Genomic DNA, 13,556 nt, shown 5'->3' on the forward strand with positions numbered 1-13,556 from the left:
TTTACCAGGATGATATAAAATGATCCTATGTAAACCTTAGCCCGAGTAATGTTCTTAATACATGTATGCTAATACGTTTTTGCTTCCACATTCTTAGAAAAACGTTATAAAAATCGGTGTATAGTGCAAGGCTAAATTGAGTTATACTTTTTCTTTTTATGTCTCCAGTGCAATTTAGCCGAAAACTGACATGTCAGAAGCTTCAAAGAAGGCGTGTAGCCGTAATTTAAAGGACAGCAATGCTGGCCCACCACAGCTGGCTGTTGGTCTTCCATCCATAAAAGATATTACAACAACAATGAAACAGCCTGATCTACCCGTTGATGTTCTACTGTTAACCGTTAAGGACTGTGAGTTCTTATCCTGTTACAATGCGTTAAAAGATCCCTACAGATATTATTACGAGGATGTTGGTTACGTTTACTTCAACAACGTTCAAAGTCATGAAGAGAAAGTAAAAGTTGCTCTGCTAAGATGCAATGAAGGTTCCATTGGTCCAAGCAGCTCTCTGATTGCGGTCAAGGATGCCGCCCTTATTTTACAACCCAAGGCCGTGATATCTGTTGGGGTATGCAGTGGTCTCAATCCTGACAAAACCAAGTTAGGAGACGTTGTTGTATCAGCCAAACTAACAACATATGCATCCAAAGTAGTGACAAGCGACCAAGAGCAGTCAGCTGGCATGAGTAGTCACGTGAGCAGGCTTTTCTCAAAAATAATCTCGAACTGCGCTGATGGATGGCAGGCACCTTTAAAAAACCCAGAAGATCGTCAGATCAAAGTTAACTGCAATGGCGAGTTCCTAAGTGGCGAGGAGATCAGCAGAGGAGATCAGAGCTCAATGGCGTCGAAAGGAACTTGTCGACCGCCACCCCCTCGCGGTAGGAGTAGAGATGGAGGGCGAAGGTGAGTGCATGTCACTCTAGCTTTGAACAATAGCGTTCTTATACAGCTATTATAATTAACTTTGTCGTATAAAGGCTTCAAGCCTACGCCTAGGCTGCGAGCAAGCTCTCCTTTTAGGGGATATCGTTAAAAGTAGACGCGTGAGAGGCACGCGCGAGAAAAGGGGGCGGCCCCTCGTGACTCGCTTCGCTCGCCCAAATAGGAGAGCTTGCTCGTACATAGGCTAGCCTACGCCACAAGGAAAAAGTTATGTTGTTAGCTTTAGATCCTTCAGTTGTAATTCGGTCATAAAGGTGCGACTAACAGTACCATGGAGTGCTTTAAAAAGGCGCAGACGTTTACCTTCATGGCTGGGATTGATTAATATTTCAGTATAAAATATCCTGAAGTCCAGTTTTGAGTTCGTTAAGGCCGCTGAATAAAAGAAGTGAAGACGCAATTTTTACGGGGTTAGCCTCCACAAAAAGTAAATATGTTCACAAATTCCAACGAGAAGAAGACCTGTTTATTACTCTGTTTATTGTGTATTCTCATATTTACACTTACTTACCGAAATTAGTGAATATTTTACTTTATGCCGAGGCCAACGCTGCTCGAATGTGTCGTTAATGTTTGTAAGTTAGCGCTGATTGTTAATTCGAAAAATGATTATTAGCCGTTTTGCTTTGCAGCCTCAGGAGGTAGGCTTTTTGACATCTGTTTTGTGATACATGTAGAACTAAAAGATTTTGAAAGAGTAGAGCACTGAGGCGCCATTTTTTTAGAACGAAGGTAGGATGCGCGCGCACGACCGGAGAAAAGGCGTGGAGGCCGTCCCCTCTCCGGCCTTCGCGTGTTTTTTTCTCGCATGCTCTAAAAAACGAACCAAAAAAACTATCTGGCGCCTTCCATGCAGGCTATTGAAAGAGCGACCAAAATATTTATTTTGAATACCTACATCGTAATTACTTTAAGTATTAGTGGTTCGATGTATTGGATCATAAGGTGAAAACAGGTCAGTGTTTACAGACTTGACTTCAATAACTGATATACTCTTGGCGCCATTTTCGCAGAACAATTATAGAGTAAAATTAAACAGGAGTCGCACATGTAATCGCTACAAAAGGGGAAATATTTGTCTGGAGATGTTCGATACAAACAGCTTTCGATCAAGAGTGCAGAGCTTTATAGCTGCAAAATTACATATACCTTAACGGAACTTCAACGGAATTTTCGCTTATAACAATAACGTAATTGAATAAAACATATTCATTGTAAGAAAGATTTCAGTCAGCAAATCAAAAGAAACGGCGTGAAAATCATAATGTGTCGTACTCGGCTTTCGTCGGGGTCTTGCATCTCTTGATTTGGAGGTCTCTGGTCGGTTTACTTGTAGGTTGTAGTCAGAAAGACATTTTTGTGAAAGTTAGTAAAATCGTCAAAAATTACTGGAAAGTAAAGATGTACCCATGCGTTTATAAAGATTTACACATGCGGTTTATACGCAAGGCAATCAATTTTTTATTTTCTTTAATTCGCAAGACTTGATTTCTTAAAAAGAATATACTTCCTAATTGTATTTTATATTTCAGGTGTTTTCACAGCTGCATTTGATTCTCAACTCGAGTGGCTCATTGTTAAAGGGATAGCTGATTTTGCGGATGGTGAGCAAGCGACTGCAGAAAGTTGGGAGGCCTGTGCTAGTACGATGGCAGCATCTCTTGTCTCACACATTTTAAGTGATCCTCGTGTTTTCCGCACTTGGCCTCATTACTCAGGTATAATTCATGTCAGTTTGGTATGTGATGATTAGGCGCAGTAGTAACAGGCCGAATTTGCCGTCAGTAAAGGAAGTCGTGAATGTGTATTGAGTGAGACAGTGCGGAAGCTCAGATCCGAGATCAAAAGGCTTGTCAATATTTTTGTCCATTCTGATATTCCATCTTGATCGCCAAGCGGCGTGAAATTAAGAGTTAGTTTAAGAAACTGAAATTCAGGGTTTAATTGAGGTTCTGGTTCTACACTTTTTCACACGGACTTTACAATTCCGGAAAGTAAAACTGTCAAAAAACTACATACACTCTTCTCTCGCTCTAGATCAAAAACTAAGCGATAAGGGTACGTATTTTAAGGCGCTATTGTCTTTCACACGCGTGTCACTCAAAAATGTTAGTTTTCAGGTGCTTAAGCGACTTATCAGTTCAAATAGTAAGACGATCGACGCTAAATAGCCTCGAGGTTCACTTCAGAGTTTAAGGTCCTACAAAACTAGTTCAAATTCAAAAAGTTCCGTAATGTCACGCACGAATTCTGTCACAGTTAGAAAGAAGCACTTGAGAGGATTGGGGTCGTTACCTCAACTTTTAGACGCTCAACTTTAAGTCTAGCACTTTCAGTTGAGAGTTAGACAAACTTGAAGAAAATGTGCGTCGTTTCTGGTCAAAAATTCAGATTATACATTCTTTCCATAGCTATAAATTGCGTATCGACTAAGAGTAAGGCGCAAAACGCTAATGTTGTGTTTGGCTGATTCTTTCAGTAGATGGTCTCTTTGAAGCTCAGCACGATAGTGCTAGGAAGCGGAAGCTAACTGAGAACCATGCAGGTAATATATAAACATTCAATTTTTAAAATGTTCTTCTTTATTTAAAGCTGACCTATTCCACTCTTTGCTTCACTTTGGTTTTAATGAGTCGCCCCACCAATGCAATCCAGGAAGTCTTTTGCTCGTGGAATCCGGAATTATGGGATTTGGATTCTGGAATTTAACTCTTGGATTTCGGAACTCAGCCCCAGGCATCCGTAATCCCGCAGCAGTTGGAATCCGTAATCCAAGTTCAACTGACACAATCCGGAATCCAGTATGTGGAGTCCAGAATCCAAAGCGTGGAATCCAGGATCAAAGACTTTTTTGGATTACCTTATATGGGGCGAAATGAGCAAAACATTCATCATGAGACGCGTACAGCGCCGCATATGCGTCTGACAGAGTTGACTTTAAGTCAGTTTATTCTTGTGTACGGAATCACAGTCTATTAACAGAAGGAAATGTGCTAGTAAATCCACCCGACTCAAACTCAAATATGCTGTTGTCGGCCTACAGCTATTTTGATTAACGTTGCAGTAGGAAAGTCTTTGCGATGAGATCGCAAAACAATATGGGTAATTCCATATAAAATTTACCAAATTCCGAAGAAGGTAAAAGTTTGTGACATTTCATATATACTATTCTGTGGCACTGTCAGCCGCGAATGCATGACCAAATTGAAAAGAATTTACATGCAGCTACCCACATGACCTTGCAGTCTTGTGGAGTACGCATGAGACCTTGAAGTCCGACAAGGTTAACTGAAATAGATGTACATGATGTGGCCCGCGTCTCAACCAACGATTTTCTTCAACAGGTGCTTCTTGTGATGACCAGATCTCAAGACAAACCAAAAGGGGAAAGTATTCTGACCACTTAACTCAGCAACACGAATCCATAACCCAGCAGCATCTTGCAGGTATCTTTCTCTAACAACGCATTGAAATTGTGACACTTTATAAGTCTATAGTCAGTCTATGGTTCGCATTATGTTAGTACAGCTTTTGAAGAAACCAACAGTAATACCACTAAAATGCTCAAGATTGTGTGGTTTGGTGAAGTATTCTGCTTTAATAAAACTTCTTTTTATTTAGGAAAAACCATTGACGCAAAACAGCTTTAATTTGCTTTTGTCATGAATACATTCACTCATCAAACAGAGAGTGAAAACTGAGAGTGATAGTGGAGAGAGTGACTAATTTGCGTGTGGGGCTCTCGTGCGACACACGGCGTCCACGACACTGTGTGTCTAACGAGCAGTGTTTAATTTTCTCAAAGAAAAATACTGTTTGGCAGTCTAGGAAAAAAATGACCCGACCACAAGCCATTTTGACATAAAAAATAGACCTTCCCACGTATTTTGAACAGTTTTGATTTGGACCATTAGGCCGGAAAGAAAACCTTAAAATAATCTTCTTAAGTTGCTAAGTTACAGAGTCATTTGGCGAGAACTAACCAAGATAAAGCTCCAAAAACACGCGAAATTTTACAGACGTTTCTATGGAAGAGAGCAAGTTCACGCCCTTCCCGCCTCCCCCTCCCCCTCCCCCCCTCCCCACCATACAAAAGTCTGTAAAATTTCGGGACTTTGTCACGGTTGAAGAATATCTTCGTTCGCTCTGAACGTATCGCCTTTAAACTTTTTAAGTTTTAAGGCGCTCTCCAGTAGTGTGGTGTCGATGGATAATCGCTTACTTAAAATCGTGGAAGGGTCTATTAAGTGCAAACTACATAAAAGACGGAAAGACACACCTATGTTGGTTTTGTAAATATTTTTGTAAATATTTTTGTAAATATTTCTTCACATAATTCATGCTTATTCTAAAATTAGGATTGAGAATCATTATAGGTATCCCAAAAAGGTCGTCTATATCGATCTTTAACTCGTTCGTTTTGCAACGTTACAAAAGCATAAAAGCGTATCGTGGACGGCTTCTATAACAGTATAATAAAACCAAATCGATCTTACTTTTAGTATCTTCTATTTCCCAGGGGTGCCGAGTATCATAGAAAGGATTCGTCAGCTTTACAAACGTCGTGAAGGACGGCTGGTGCCATTTCCGTGGTGTGATGACCTTAATTTCAACCTGAATGAGATTTTCACCCGACTGAAGATCGTGAACAAAGAAAAAACGCGGGGAACATTGACGGATGATGAAATCACCAACATGACTGCTATCTTTAGACCCCACTCTGATTGCCAGAAACCACGGATTCTTTTGATCGAAGGAGAACCTGGCATGGGAAAAACCACCTACTCACAAAAACTGGCGTATGACTGGGCAAATAAACAAGATGAATGGGACACGTCTTTTCCATCAATTGAAGTGCTGCTCTTGCTTAGATGTAACGATGCTAAATCTGGCATCTGGGAAGCTATTGACGACCAACTTCTTCCTGATGATATTGACCCACAGGCTAAGGATAATTTTTTCAAATACATCCGAGAAAATCAGGCCAAAAGTCTGCTACTGCTTGATGGATTAGATGAGGCAGATTCCTTTAAACTGAACATGTACTACTCGCTCGTTCACAGTAAACTCCTCCCAGCTTGTCACATTGTCATTACATCTCGTCATGATGGAAAGAAAGTAAGGCCATACTGTGACACCCTGTGGGAGATTGTAGGATTTACTAAAAAGGATGCGGAAAGTTTTATCAGAAAGTATTTTAAAGGCAAGGAACATTTCGCTGAGAAGCTGATTAAACAATTGAAACTTCCAGAGTCTGATGATGATGATGATGATGATGACGACGACGACGACGATGACGATGATGTTGATCATGACGATGATGATGATGATGATGACGACGACGACGACGACGATGATGATGATGATGATGATGATGACGACGACGACGACGACGACGATGGTGATGATGATGATGATGATGATGATAAACATTCTCTTAAAACGCTAGGCGAGTTAACAAAAAATCCACTACATACAGCTTTACTCTGTTGTCTTTTCGAGGATTTCGAAGGTGTTCTTCCAACAAGCAGGACTGAGTTGTACGTTGAAATTGTTGTCTTTGTTTTGAGAAGATACGAAGAAAAAAACAGACTTAAAAGCAGCAATAAAGACTTGATTTCAGGTTATAAGGAAAAACTTTTGCTTTTGGGCAGCTTTGCGTTAGAATCCCTTCTTAAAGGAGAGTCGTACTTTGAAAAGGAAGAAGATACCGTCAAGCTTATCAATTTTGGATTCTTGTCTTTTTAACAAGGTGGCACCAAGCGCGAACCTTGCACGCGCTGTGCATTTTTACACAAAAGCTTTCAGGAGTTTTTTGCTGGCCTTTTCCTTGCGTTTCAACTTATCAGCAAAGAAGGAGACTTCACCTCAGTTGTAGATGATAAGAGAGACGTCGATAAACTGAGACAGGTCTTTTTGTTCATGAGTGGCATCATAGCCTTACGGAGTGAGGAAACTGCAATGTCGTTCTTTATTGTTATTGCTAAAAAAATCAGCTCTGCCGAAGACCGTAAATCATATATGAGTTTAGCTTGTGAGTGTTTGTTGGAATGTTCAAGTGTTAAGGAAAGCCTTGAAACTCGCTTAGTTTGTAGTTTAGGTAAGCACCTTGACATGTCGTCGCTGACTAAAGTGGATTTTGGCTACACAGGGATACACGATGCTGGTGCTGCTGCGATTTCCATGGCCCTCACAGTAAAGTCCACCCTGACTAGTTTGCATTTACGTGGTAACAGAATTAGGGAAGCCGGTGCTTCTTCTCTTTCTCAGGCCCTCAGAACAAACTCCTCTCTGACTAGTTTGGATTTAAGTTTGAACAATATTGGCGACGCCGGTGCTTCCTCTCTTTTTCAGGCCCTCACAGCAAACTCCTCCCTGACTAGTTTGCATTTAGTTCGTAACAGAATTGGGGAGGCCGGTGCTTCTTCTCTTTTTCAGGCCCTCACAGTAAACTCCTCCCTGACTAGTTTGGATTTAAGTGATAACAGTATTGGGGACGCCGCTGCTTCTTGTCTTTCTCAAGCCCTCACAGCAAACTCCTCTCTGACTAGTTTGGATTTAGGTTTTAACCGTATTGGGGAGGCCGGTGGTTCTTCTCTTTTTCAGGCCCTCATAGCAAACTCCTCCCTGACTAGTTTGCATTTAGCTTGTAACGGAATTGGGGAGGCCGTTGCTTCTTGTCTTTCTCAAGCCCTCACAGCAAACTCCTCTCTGACTAGTTTGGACTTAAGAGTGAGTCCATGGGTGCACCAGGCAGGTGTGCTACATGCTATCTCTCCGATTTCAATGAAACTTGGCCAGTTTAAAGGGTCTACCCCAAAACTCAAAATGACAAACTGGTTCGTTGTTTGGATCTTTATGGTGGGAGATAGCCCACCCAAATGGTTTAATTACATTTTTTACCAATAAAAGTGCATTAATAACAGGCAAAAGTAGGAAGCTCTCAGGACAACTGTTTTTAACCTTTTACCTTGAGGGCTTGTATATATGTTGACACATCTTTGCCAAATGCAAGGATGTACGTTTCAGTCAATTTGATTGACAGCTTGTCAATCAATGGCCTTGAATATGGGACCACCTTTTTAGCCATTCAAGTATTTGTTAATTTTGAGATCAAATATCTCTCCTTGCCAGAAAGCTATAACAATAATTTTGCCACTCCCTGTTTACCAACCCTTTAGTCTATAATAAACATAAAAAACATTTCTGGGCTCTGCCTTTTTTGGACGTCAGATGCCACTTGAAAACTGCACCTAAAACAAGCTTATTTCCACTTGTCCTGCCCTATAATTCAGCAATTAACGGCCGCTGAAGTTACTAAACCGACACTTTCCAGCCCGTTATACAAGAATAATAATTGAGGAGTCTAATGCATGCTTAAAACGTTCAAGATTTTGCAGGAAAATTAAAGATTTCACACTGATTAGTAATGCATGCCACCAAAATATCGAAGGCAAAATCGTAATGTTTGTGACCTTGTTTTGATTTTCTTGCAAAATCAGAGATTATTCTTCTTACGAGTTAAACTATACAGAAGTCCTTCATTCAAGTGTTAATGGTCTTTACTGTGACAAGACCAAGCTATTTTTCATTTCCTGGGGAGATTTCAAGGCCACATGGCGCACAGTTGTTGACAAGCTATAAATCACGCCAGAATATGCCAGTCATAAAGCAGTGTCAACTTGTACATCTAAAAACAACATTCAGTGATGAGAAAATCTTCCTTCTACTGGTAATATAAATAAATTACGCCCTTAAAAAGTTTATTAAGTTTTGGCTACAACCTCAGAAAAAGAATAGTATTACAAAGACGAATGGTGTTAGTTTTACTTACCGCCGTCGACCTACGCCGAACTATCATGTATGCTGCGTGACCGGACAATATTTGTTTAGAATCCACTTCTTTGCCTCTAAAAGGCTTTCTGAATATCCTTCTTATCTCCATAACTATATTTATCTCCTCCTATCTTCATTTTCCTTTTAAAATGCAAGTTGTTCGAAGATCTCTGTCGCTCTCAATCAAGATTATTTACAAGCAAGTATCACATGACAAAACAGAGCCTGCAATATTTTGTTCAGCGAATTTCCCGCTCCTTCCCCGGCAATTTACATAAATCAAAGAATTTTTGGTTGTCTAGAGAATAAATAAAAATAAACTAAACAAAACGTAACTTAAAAAATAGGTATTTACATTTTTGTTTTCGTCTCCCTAAGATCAAAACTGAGAAACACTAGCCTCAGTATATAGTTCCGCCCCATTTAAACACGTGATCTTTTTTTACTTAATAGTCTGTGTTTACTTCCTGTTTTAAAGCCACAACATTTATTGTCGATTGTGCGTTAAAAAAGGCATTTATTGGCATTACAATGATAAAAACAATATATAACATTAAAAGATATATCCTAAATAAAATACACGGCCTACTAAAAAATTATACCCAACTAATAAAAATACTGTCTACTAAAACTACTGTAAAAAAAACATACTAAAACTAATATTAAAAATGTCTGCATTCCTGGCATTAACACTAAAATCATCTAGAAAGTCAGCATCCTTGAGAAAAGGGAATCGGGACCCTTGTACATATGTGTGGACGGATCGTAAAAATTTCAAAAGATGTGCTTGTTTTAAAACAAGATATGGCACTGGCATATGACTCGCCGTTTTTTGGGGAAAGGTTTGTCCGCTAGGTTGCTCAGAAAAAGTTTGCATTCCTTCCCCATTCCTCCGTTCGTGCTAAAAACTGGGGGGGTGGGGGGGGGGAGATCCCATTTCGGCGTCAATAACTTTTTGTTGGTAATTCCTTTTCTTGTCTTTCTCATGCTCCACAAAGATCGATTCTGTGGATTTGTTCTGGTTACACGTTGAGTTCACATGTCTTAGACATACATCGAAGTTTCTCCTCATGACCAGAAACTTCCTGCCTTAATGTCCAGTATAGCCTCAGGGCTTGTGACGGTGGATCTTGAGGTTGAATACCTCACTGTCGATCGGTAGGAGGTGGGGCTCTACATTGACATCCTTGCAGACTTTGCGGAGCAGAGATGTGAGAAGGTTCTGGATGCCATATTGTCTTTGTGCAACAAAACCCACCTTCTTACACGACAGGGTGTGGCTGACTGTGAATCGATCTCCACACGTGCAATGGCTCGGCAAGATTGTAATGCAAGTGTAGCAAGTCCCTAAATTGTTGCTTATTCAATGTCAGGTCCTGCTCCTCAAGGGCTACGACATTGAGCCACGAGCTTGCACCATTGTCTCTGGCCTGCACTGTTGATCTTAGCAAGTCTAGCTGTCTTATGCAGTGCTCTTATTAACTTTGAGGCAGGGTATTGCTGTGAGGTTTCAGCTTTCAGGTATGGTATACCCAGAGCCCCTTGTGCTGGCGCAATGGGGAATGGTTCTTGCAACTCATCAGGGAGCGGTTCCGTCTGACAAAAAAGAACTGGAAGGAAAATATCGTTGATCACTTCATCAATTGGTTCCACATAGTCTTCAAAAGAGTCAATTGTACGCATAAAATATGCAAATTTCGATTTGTAGCCCGTTGTGAAGGCAACGTAGGCAGCATGGGTTGAATCTTTACGATCTCAGCCAGCAACTCGATGTTTTTCCTCCATCCTTCACTTTTCCACTACATTATTGGTCTTTGTATTCCTGGGATCCAATGACTGCTCCCAGGTGTCGTTGACCTTCCGTTGTTATTCTGACCTCCTCTTCAAACACCAACTTGGCCGTGTCTGCTAGATCTTGAGTGTTCAGGCTACCTGGGCTTTAATGTCTTTGGAGCCATTGACTAGGTAGCCAAATTTCTTTCCTTCTTGACTAAAAAGCTTATATCAGTTGTATAACACTGAGTTGATGGATGTGTTGATCGCATACCATGGCTTGGCTAGAGGGTCATTGGATCCCACATGTGGAGACCGATTCACAGTAAGCCGCGCCCTGTTATGTAAGGGGGATTTTGTTGCACAAAGACATGATGGCATCCAGAACATTCTCACATCTCTGCTCAGCAAAGTCTGCAAGGATGTCAGTGTAAAGCCCCACCTCCTACCGATCGACAGTGAGGTATTCAACCTAAGATCCACCGTCACAAGCCCTGAGGCTAGACTGGACATAAAGGCAGGAAGTTTCTGGTCACTAGGAGAAACAGCATTCTTCGATGTATGTCTAACACATGTGAACTCAACGTGTAACCAGAACAAATCCACAGAATCGATCTTCGTGGAGCATGAGAAAGACAAGAAAAGGAATTACCAACAAAGAGTTATTGACGTGGAAATGAGATCTTTAACCCCCCTGGTTTTTTGGCACGAACGGAGGAATGGGGAAGGAATGCAAGCTTTTTCTAAGCAACCTAGCGGACAAACTTTCCTCCCCAAAACGGCAAGTCGTATGTCAGTGCCAGATCTTGTTTTAAAACAAGCACATCTTTTGAAATTTTTACGATCCAACCACACATATGTACGAGGGTCCCGATCCCCTTTTCACAAGGATGTTGAATTTCTAGATGATTTTAGTGTTAATGCCAAGAATGCGGACATTTTTAATTAGTTTTAGTATGTTTTTTTAGAGTAGTTTTAGTAGACTGTATTTTATTAGTTGGCTATAGTTTTTTAGTTGACAGTGTATTTTATTTAGGATATACCTTTTAATGTTATATATTGTTTTAATCATTGTGATGACAATAAACGCCTTTTTTAACGAACAATCGACAATAAATGTTGTGGCTTTAAAACACGAAGTAAACACGGAATATTAAGTAAAAAAAGATTACGTGTTTCAGTGGGAGGGGGGGGGAGGGATCTGTATACTAAGGCTAGTGTTTCTAAGTTTTGACCTTTGGGAGACTAAAACAAAACTATAAATACCTATTTTTTAGTTACGTCTTGTTTTGTTTATTTTTATTCATTCTCTAGACAACCAAAAATTCTTTGATTTATGTAAATTGCCGGGGAAGGAGCGGGAAATTCGCTGAACAAAATATTGCAGGCTCTTTTTTGTCACGTAATACTTGGTTGCAAATAATCTTGATTGAGAGCGACAGAGATCTTCGAACAACTTGCATTTTAAAAGAAAAATGAAGATAGGAGGAGATAAATATAGTAATGGAGATAAGAAGGATATTCAGAAAGCCTTTTAGAGGCAAAGAAGTGGATTCTAAACAAATATTGTCCGGTCACGCAGCATACATGATAGTTCGGCGTAGGTCGACGGCGGTAAGTAAAACTAACACCATTCGTCTTTGTAATACTATTCTTTTTCTGAGGTTGTAGCCAAAACTTAATAAACTTTTTAAGGGCGTAATTTATTTATCGGTAGAAGGAAGAATTTCGCATCACTGAATGTTGTTTTTAGATGTACAAGTTGACATTGCTTTATGACTGGCATATACTGGCGTGATTTATAGCTTGTCAACAACTGTGCGCCATGTGGCCTTGAAATCTCCCCAGGAAATGAAAAACAGCTTGATCTTGTCACAGACAAGACCATTAACACTTGAATGAAGGACTTCTGTATAGTTTAACTCGTAAGAAGAAGAATCTCTGATTTTGCAAGAAAATCAAAACGAGGTCACAAACATTACGATTTTGCCTTCGATATTTTGGTGGCATGCATTACTAATCAGTGGAAAATCTTTAATTTTTCCGCAAAATCTTGAACGTTTTAAGTATGCATTAGACTCCTCAATTATTATTCTTGTATAACAGGCTGGAAAGTGTCGGTTTAGTAACTTCAGCGGCCGTTAATTGCTGAATTATAGGGCAGGACAAGTGGAAATAAGCTTGTTTTAGGTGCAGTTTTCAAGTGGCATCTGACGTCCAAAAAAGGCAGAGCCCAGAAATATTTTTTATGTTTATTATAAACTAAAGGGTTGGTAAACAGGGAGTGGCAAAATTATTGTTATAGCTTTCTGGCAAGGAGAGATATTTGATCTCAAAATCAACAAATATTTGAATGGCTAAAAAGGTGGTCCCATATTCAAGGCCATTGATTGACAAGCTGTCAATCAAATTGACTGAAACGTACATCCTTGCATTTGTCAAAGATGTATCAACATATATACAAGCCCTCAAGGTAAAAGGTTAAAAACAGTTGTCCTGAGAGCTTCCTACTTTTGCCTGTTATTAATGCACTTTTATTGGTAAAAAATGTAATTAAACCATTTGGGTGGGCTATCTCCCACCATAAAGATCCAAACAACGAACCAGTTTGTCATTTTGAGTTTTGGGGTAGACCCTTTAAACAGGCCAAGTTTCATTGAAATCGGAGAGATAGCATGTAGCACACCTGCCTGGTGCACCCATGGACTCACTCTTAAGAGCTTCTGCCTGAGAGACCGGGGCAGGCTTGGAAATAGGGGTCAGCCGATTTGGCTCAAATTTGGTACACTTAGTTACTATGGAGACTTATGCAATATGCCAAAGTTTCAGCTCCATTGCTCTTATTTGGGCTGAGTTCTAGATGTTACCCTTTTTGGGGTCCCCGAAGGCTTTTTTTATAGCCTATTTTGGGCACTTTTCAATACTTTGATTACAATATCAGGGATATTTTAAGCCAAATATAAACTCACTTTTTATTATCTCTATCCCTAGGGGGTTTTATA

General features: G+C 40.1%; 3 protein-coding genes across 3 annotated transcripts in view; 2 read left to right on the forward strand and 1 right to left on the reverse strand.

Annotated features, from left to right (window-relative positions):
* LOC140948785 (uncharacterized) overlaps positions 1-13,556 on the reverse strand; it is a 327,016-nt gene that overhangs the window by 154,484 nt on the left and 158,976 nt on the right.
* LOC140948054 (uncharacterized) overlaps positions 3,071-13,556 on the forward strand; it is a 120,538-nt gene continuing 110,052 nt past the window's right edge. The window contains exon 1 of the mRNA XM_073397274.1: positions 3,071-3,490. The gene's annotated coding sequence lies outside the window, so the exon portion shown is untranslated. The remainder of the gene's footprint in view (positions 3,491-13,556) is intronic.
* The window catches only part of LOC140948052 (protein NLRC5-like), a 40,051-nt gene continuing 30,612 nt past the window's right edge, over positions 4,118-13,556 (forward strand). Inside the window, exon 1 of the mRNA XM_073397272.1 lies at positions 4,118-4,391. The gene's annotated coding sequence lies outside the window, so the exon portion shown is untranslated. The remainder of the gene's footprint in view (positions 4,392-13,556) is intronic.

The sequence above is a fragment of the Porites lutea genome, chromosome 9 (genome assembly GCF_958299795.1).
Source record: "Porites lutea chromosome 9, jaPorLute2.1, whole genome shotgun sequence".
Classification (NCBI taxonomy): domain Eukaryota; kingdom Metazoa; phylum Cnidaria; class Anthozoa; order Scleractinia; family Poritidae; genus Porites; species Porites lutea.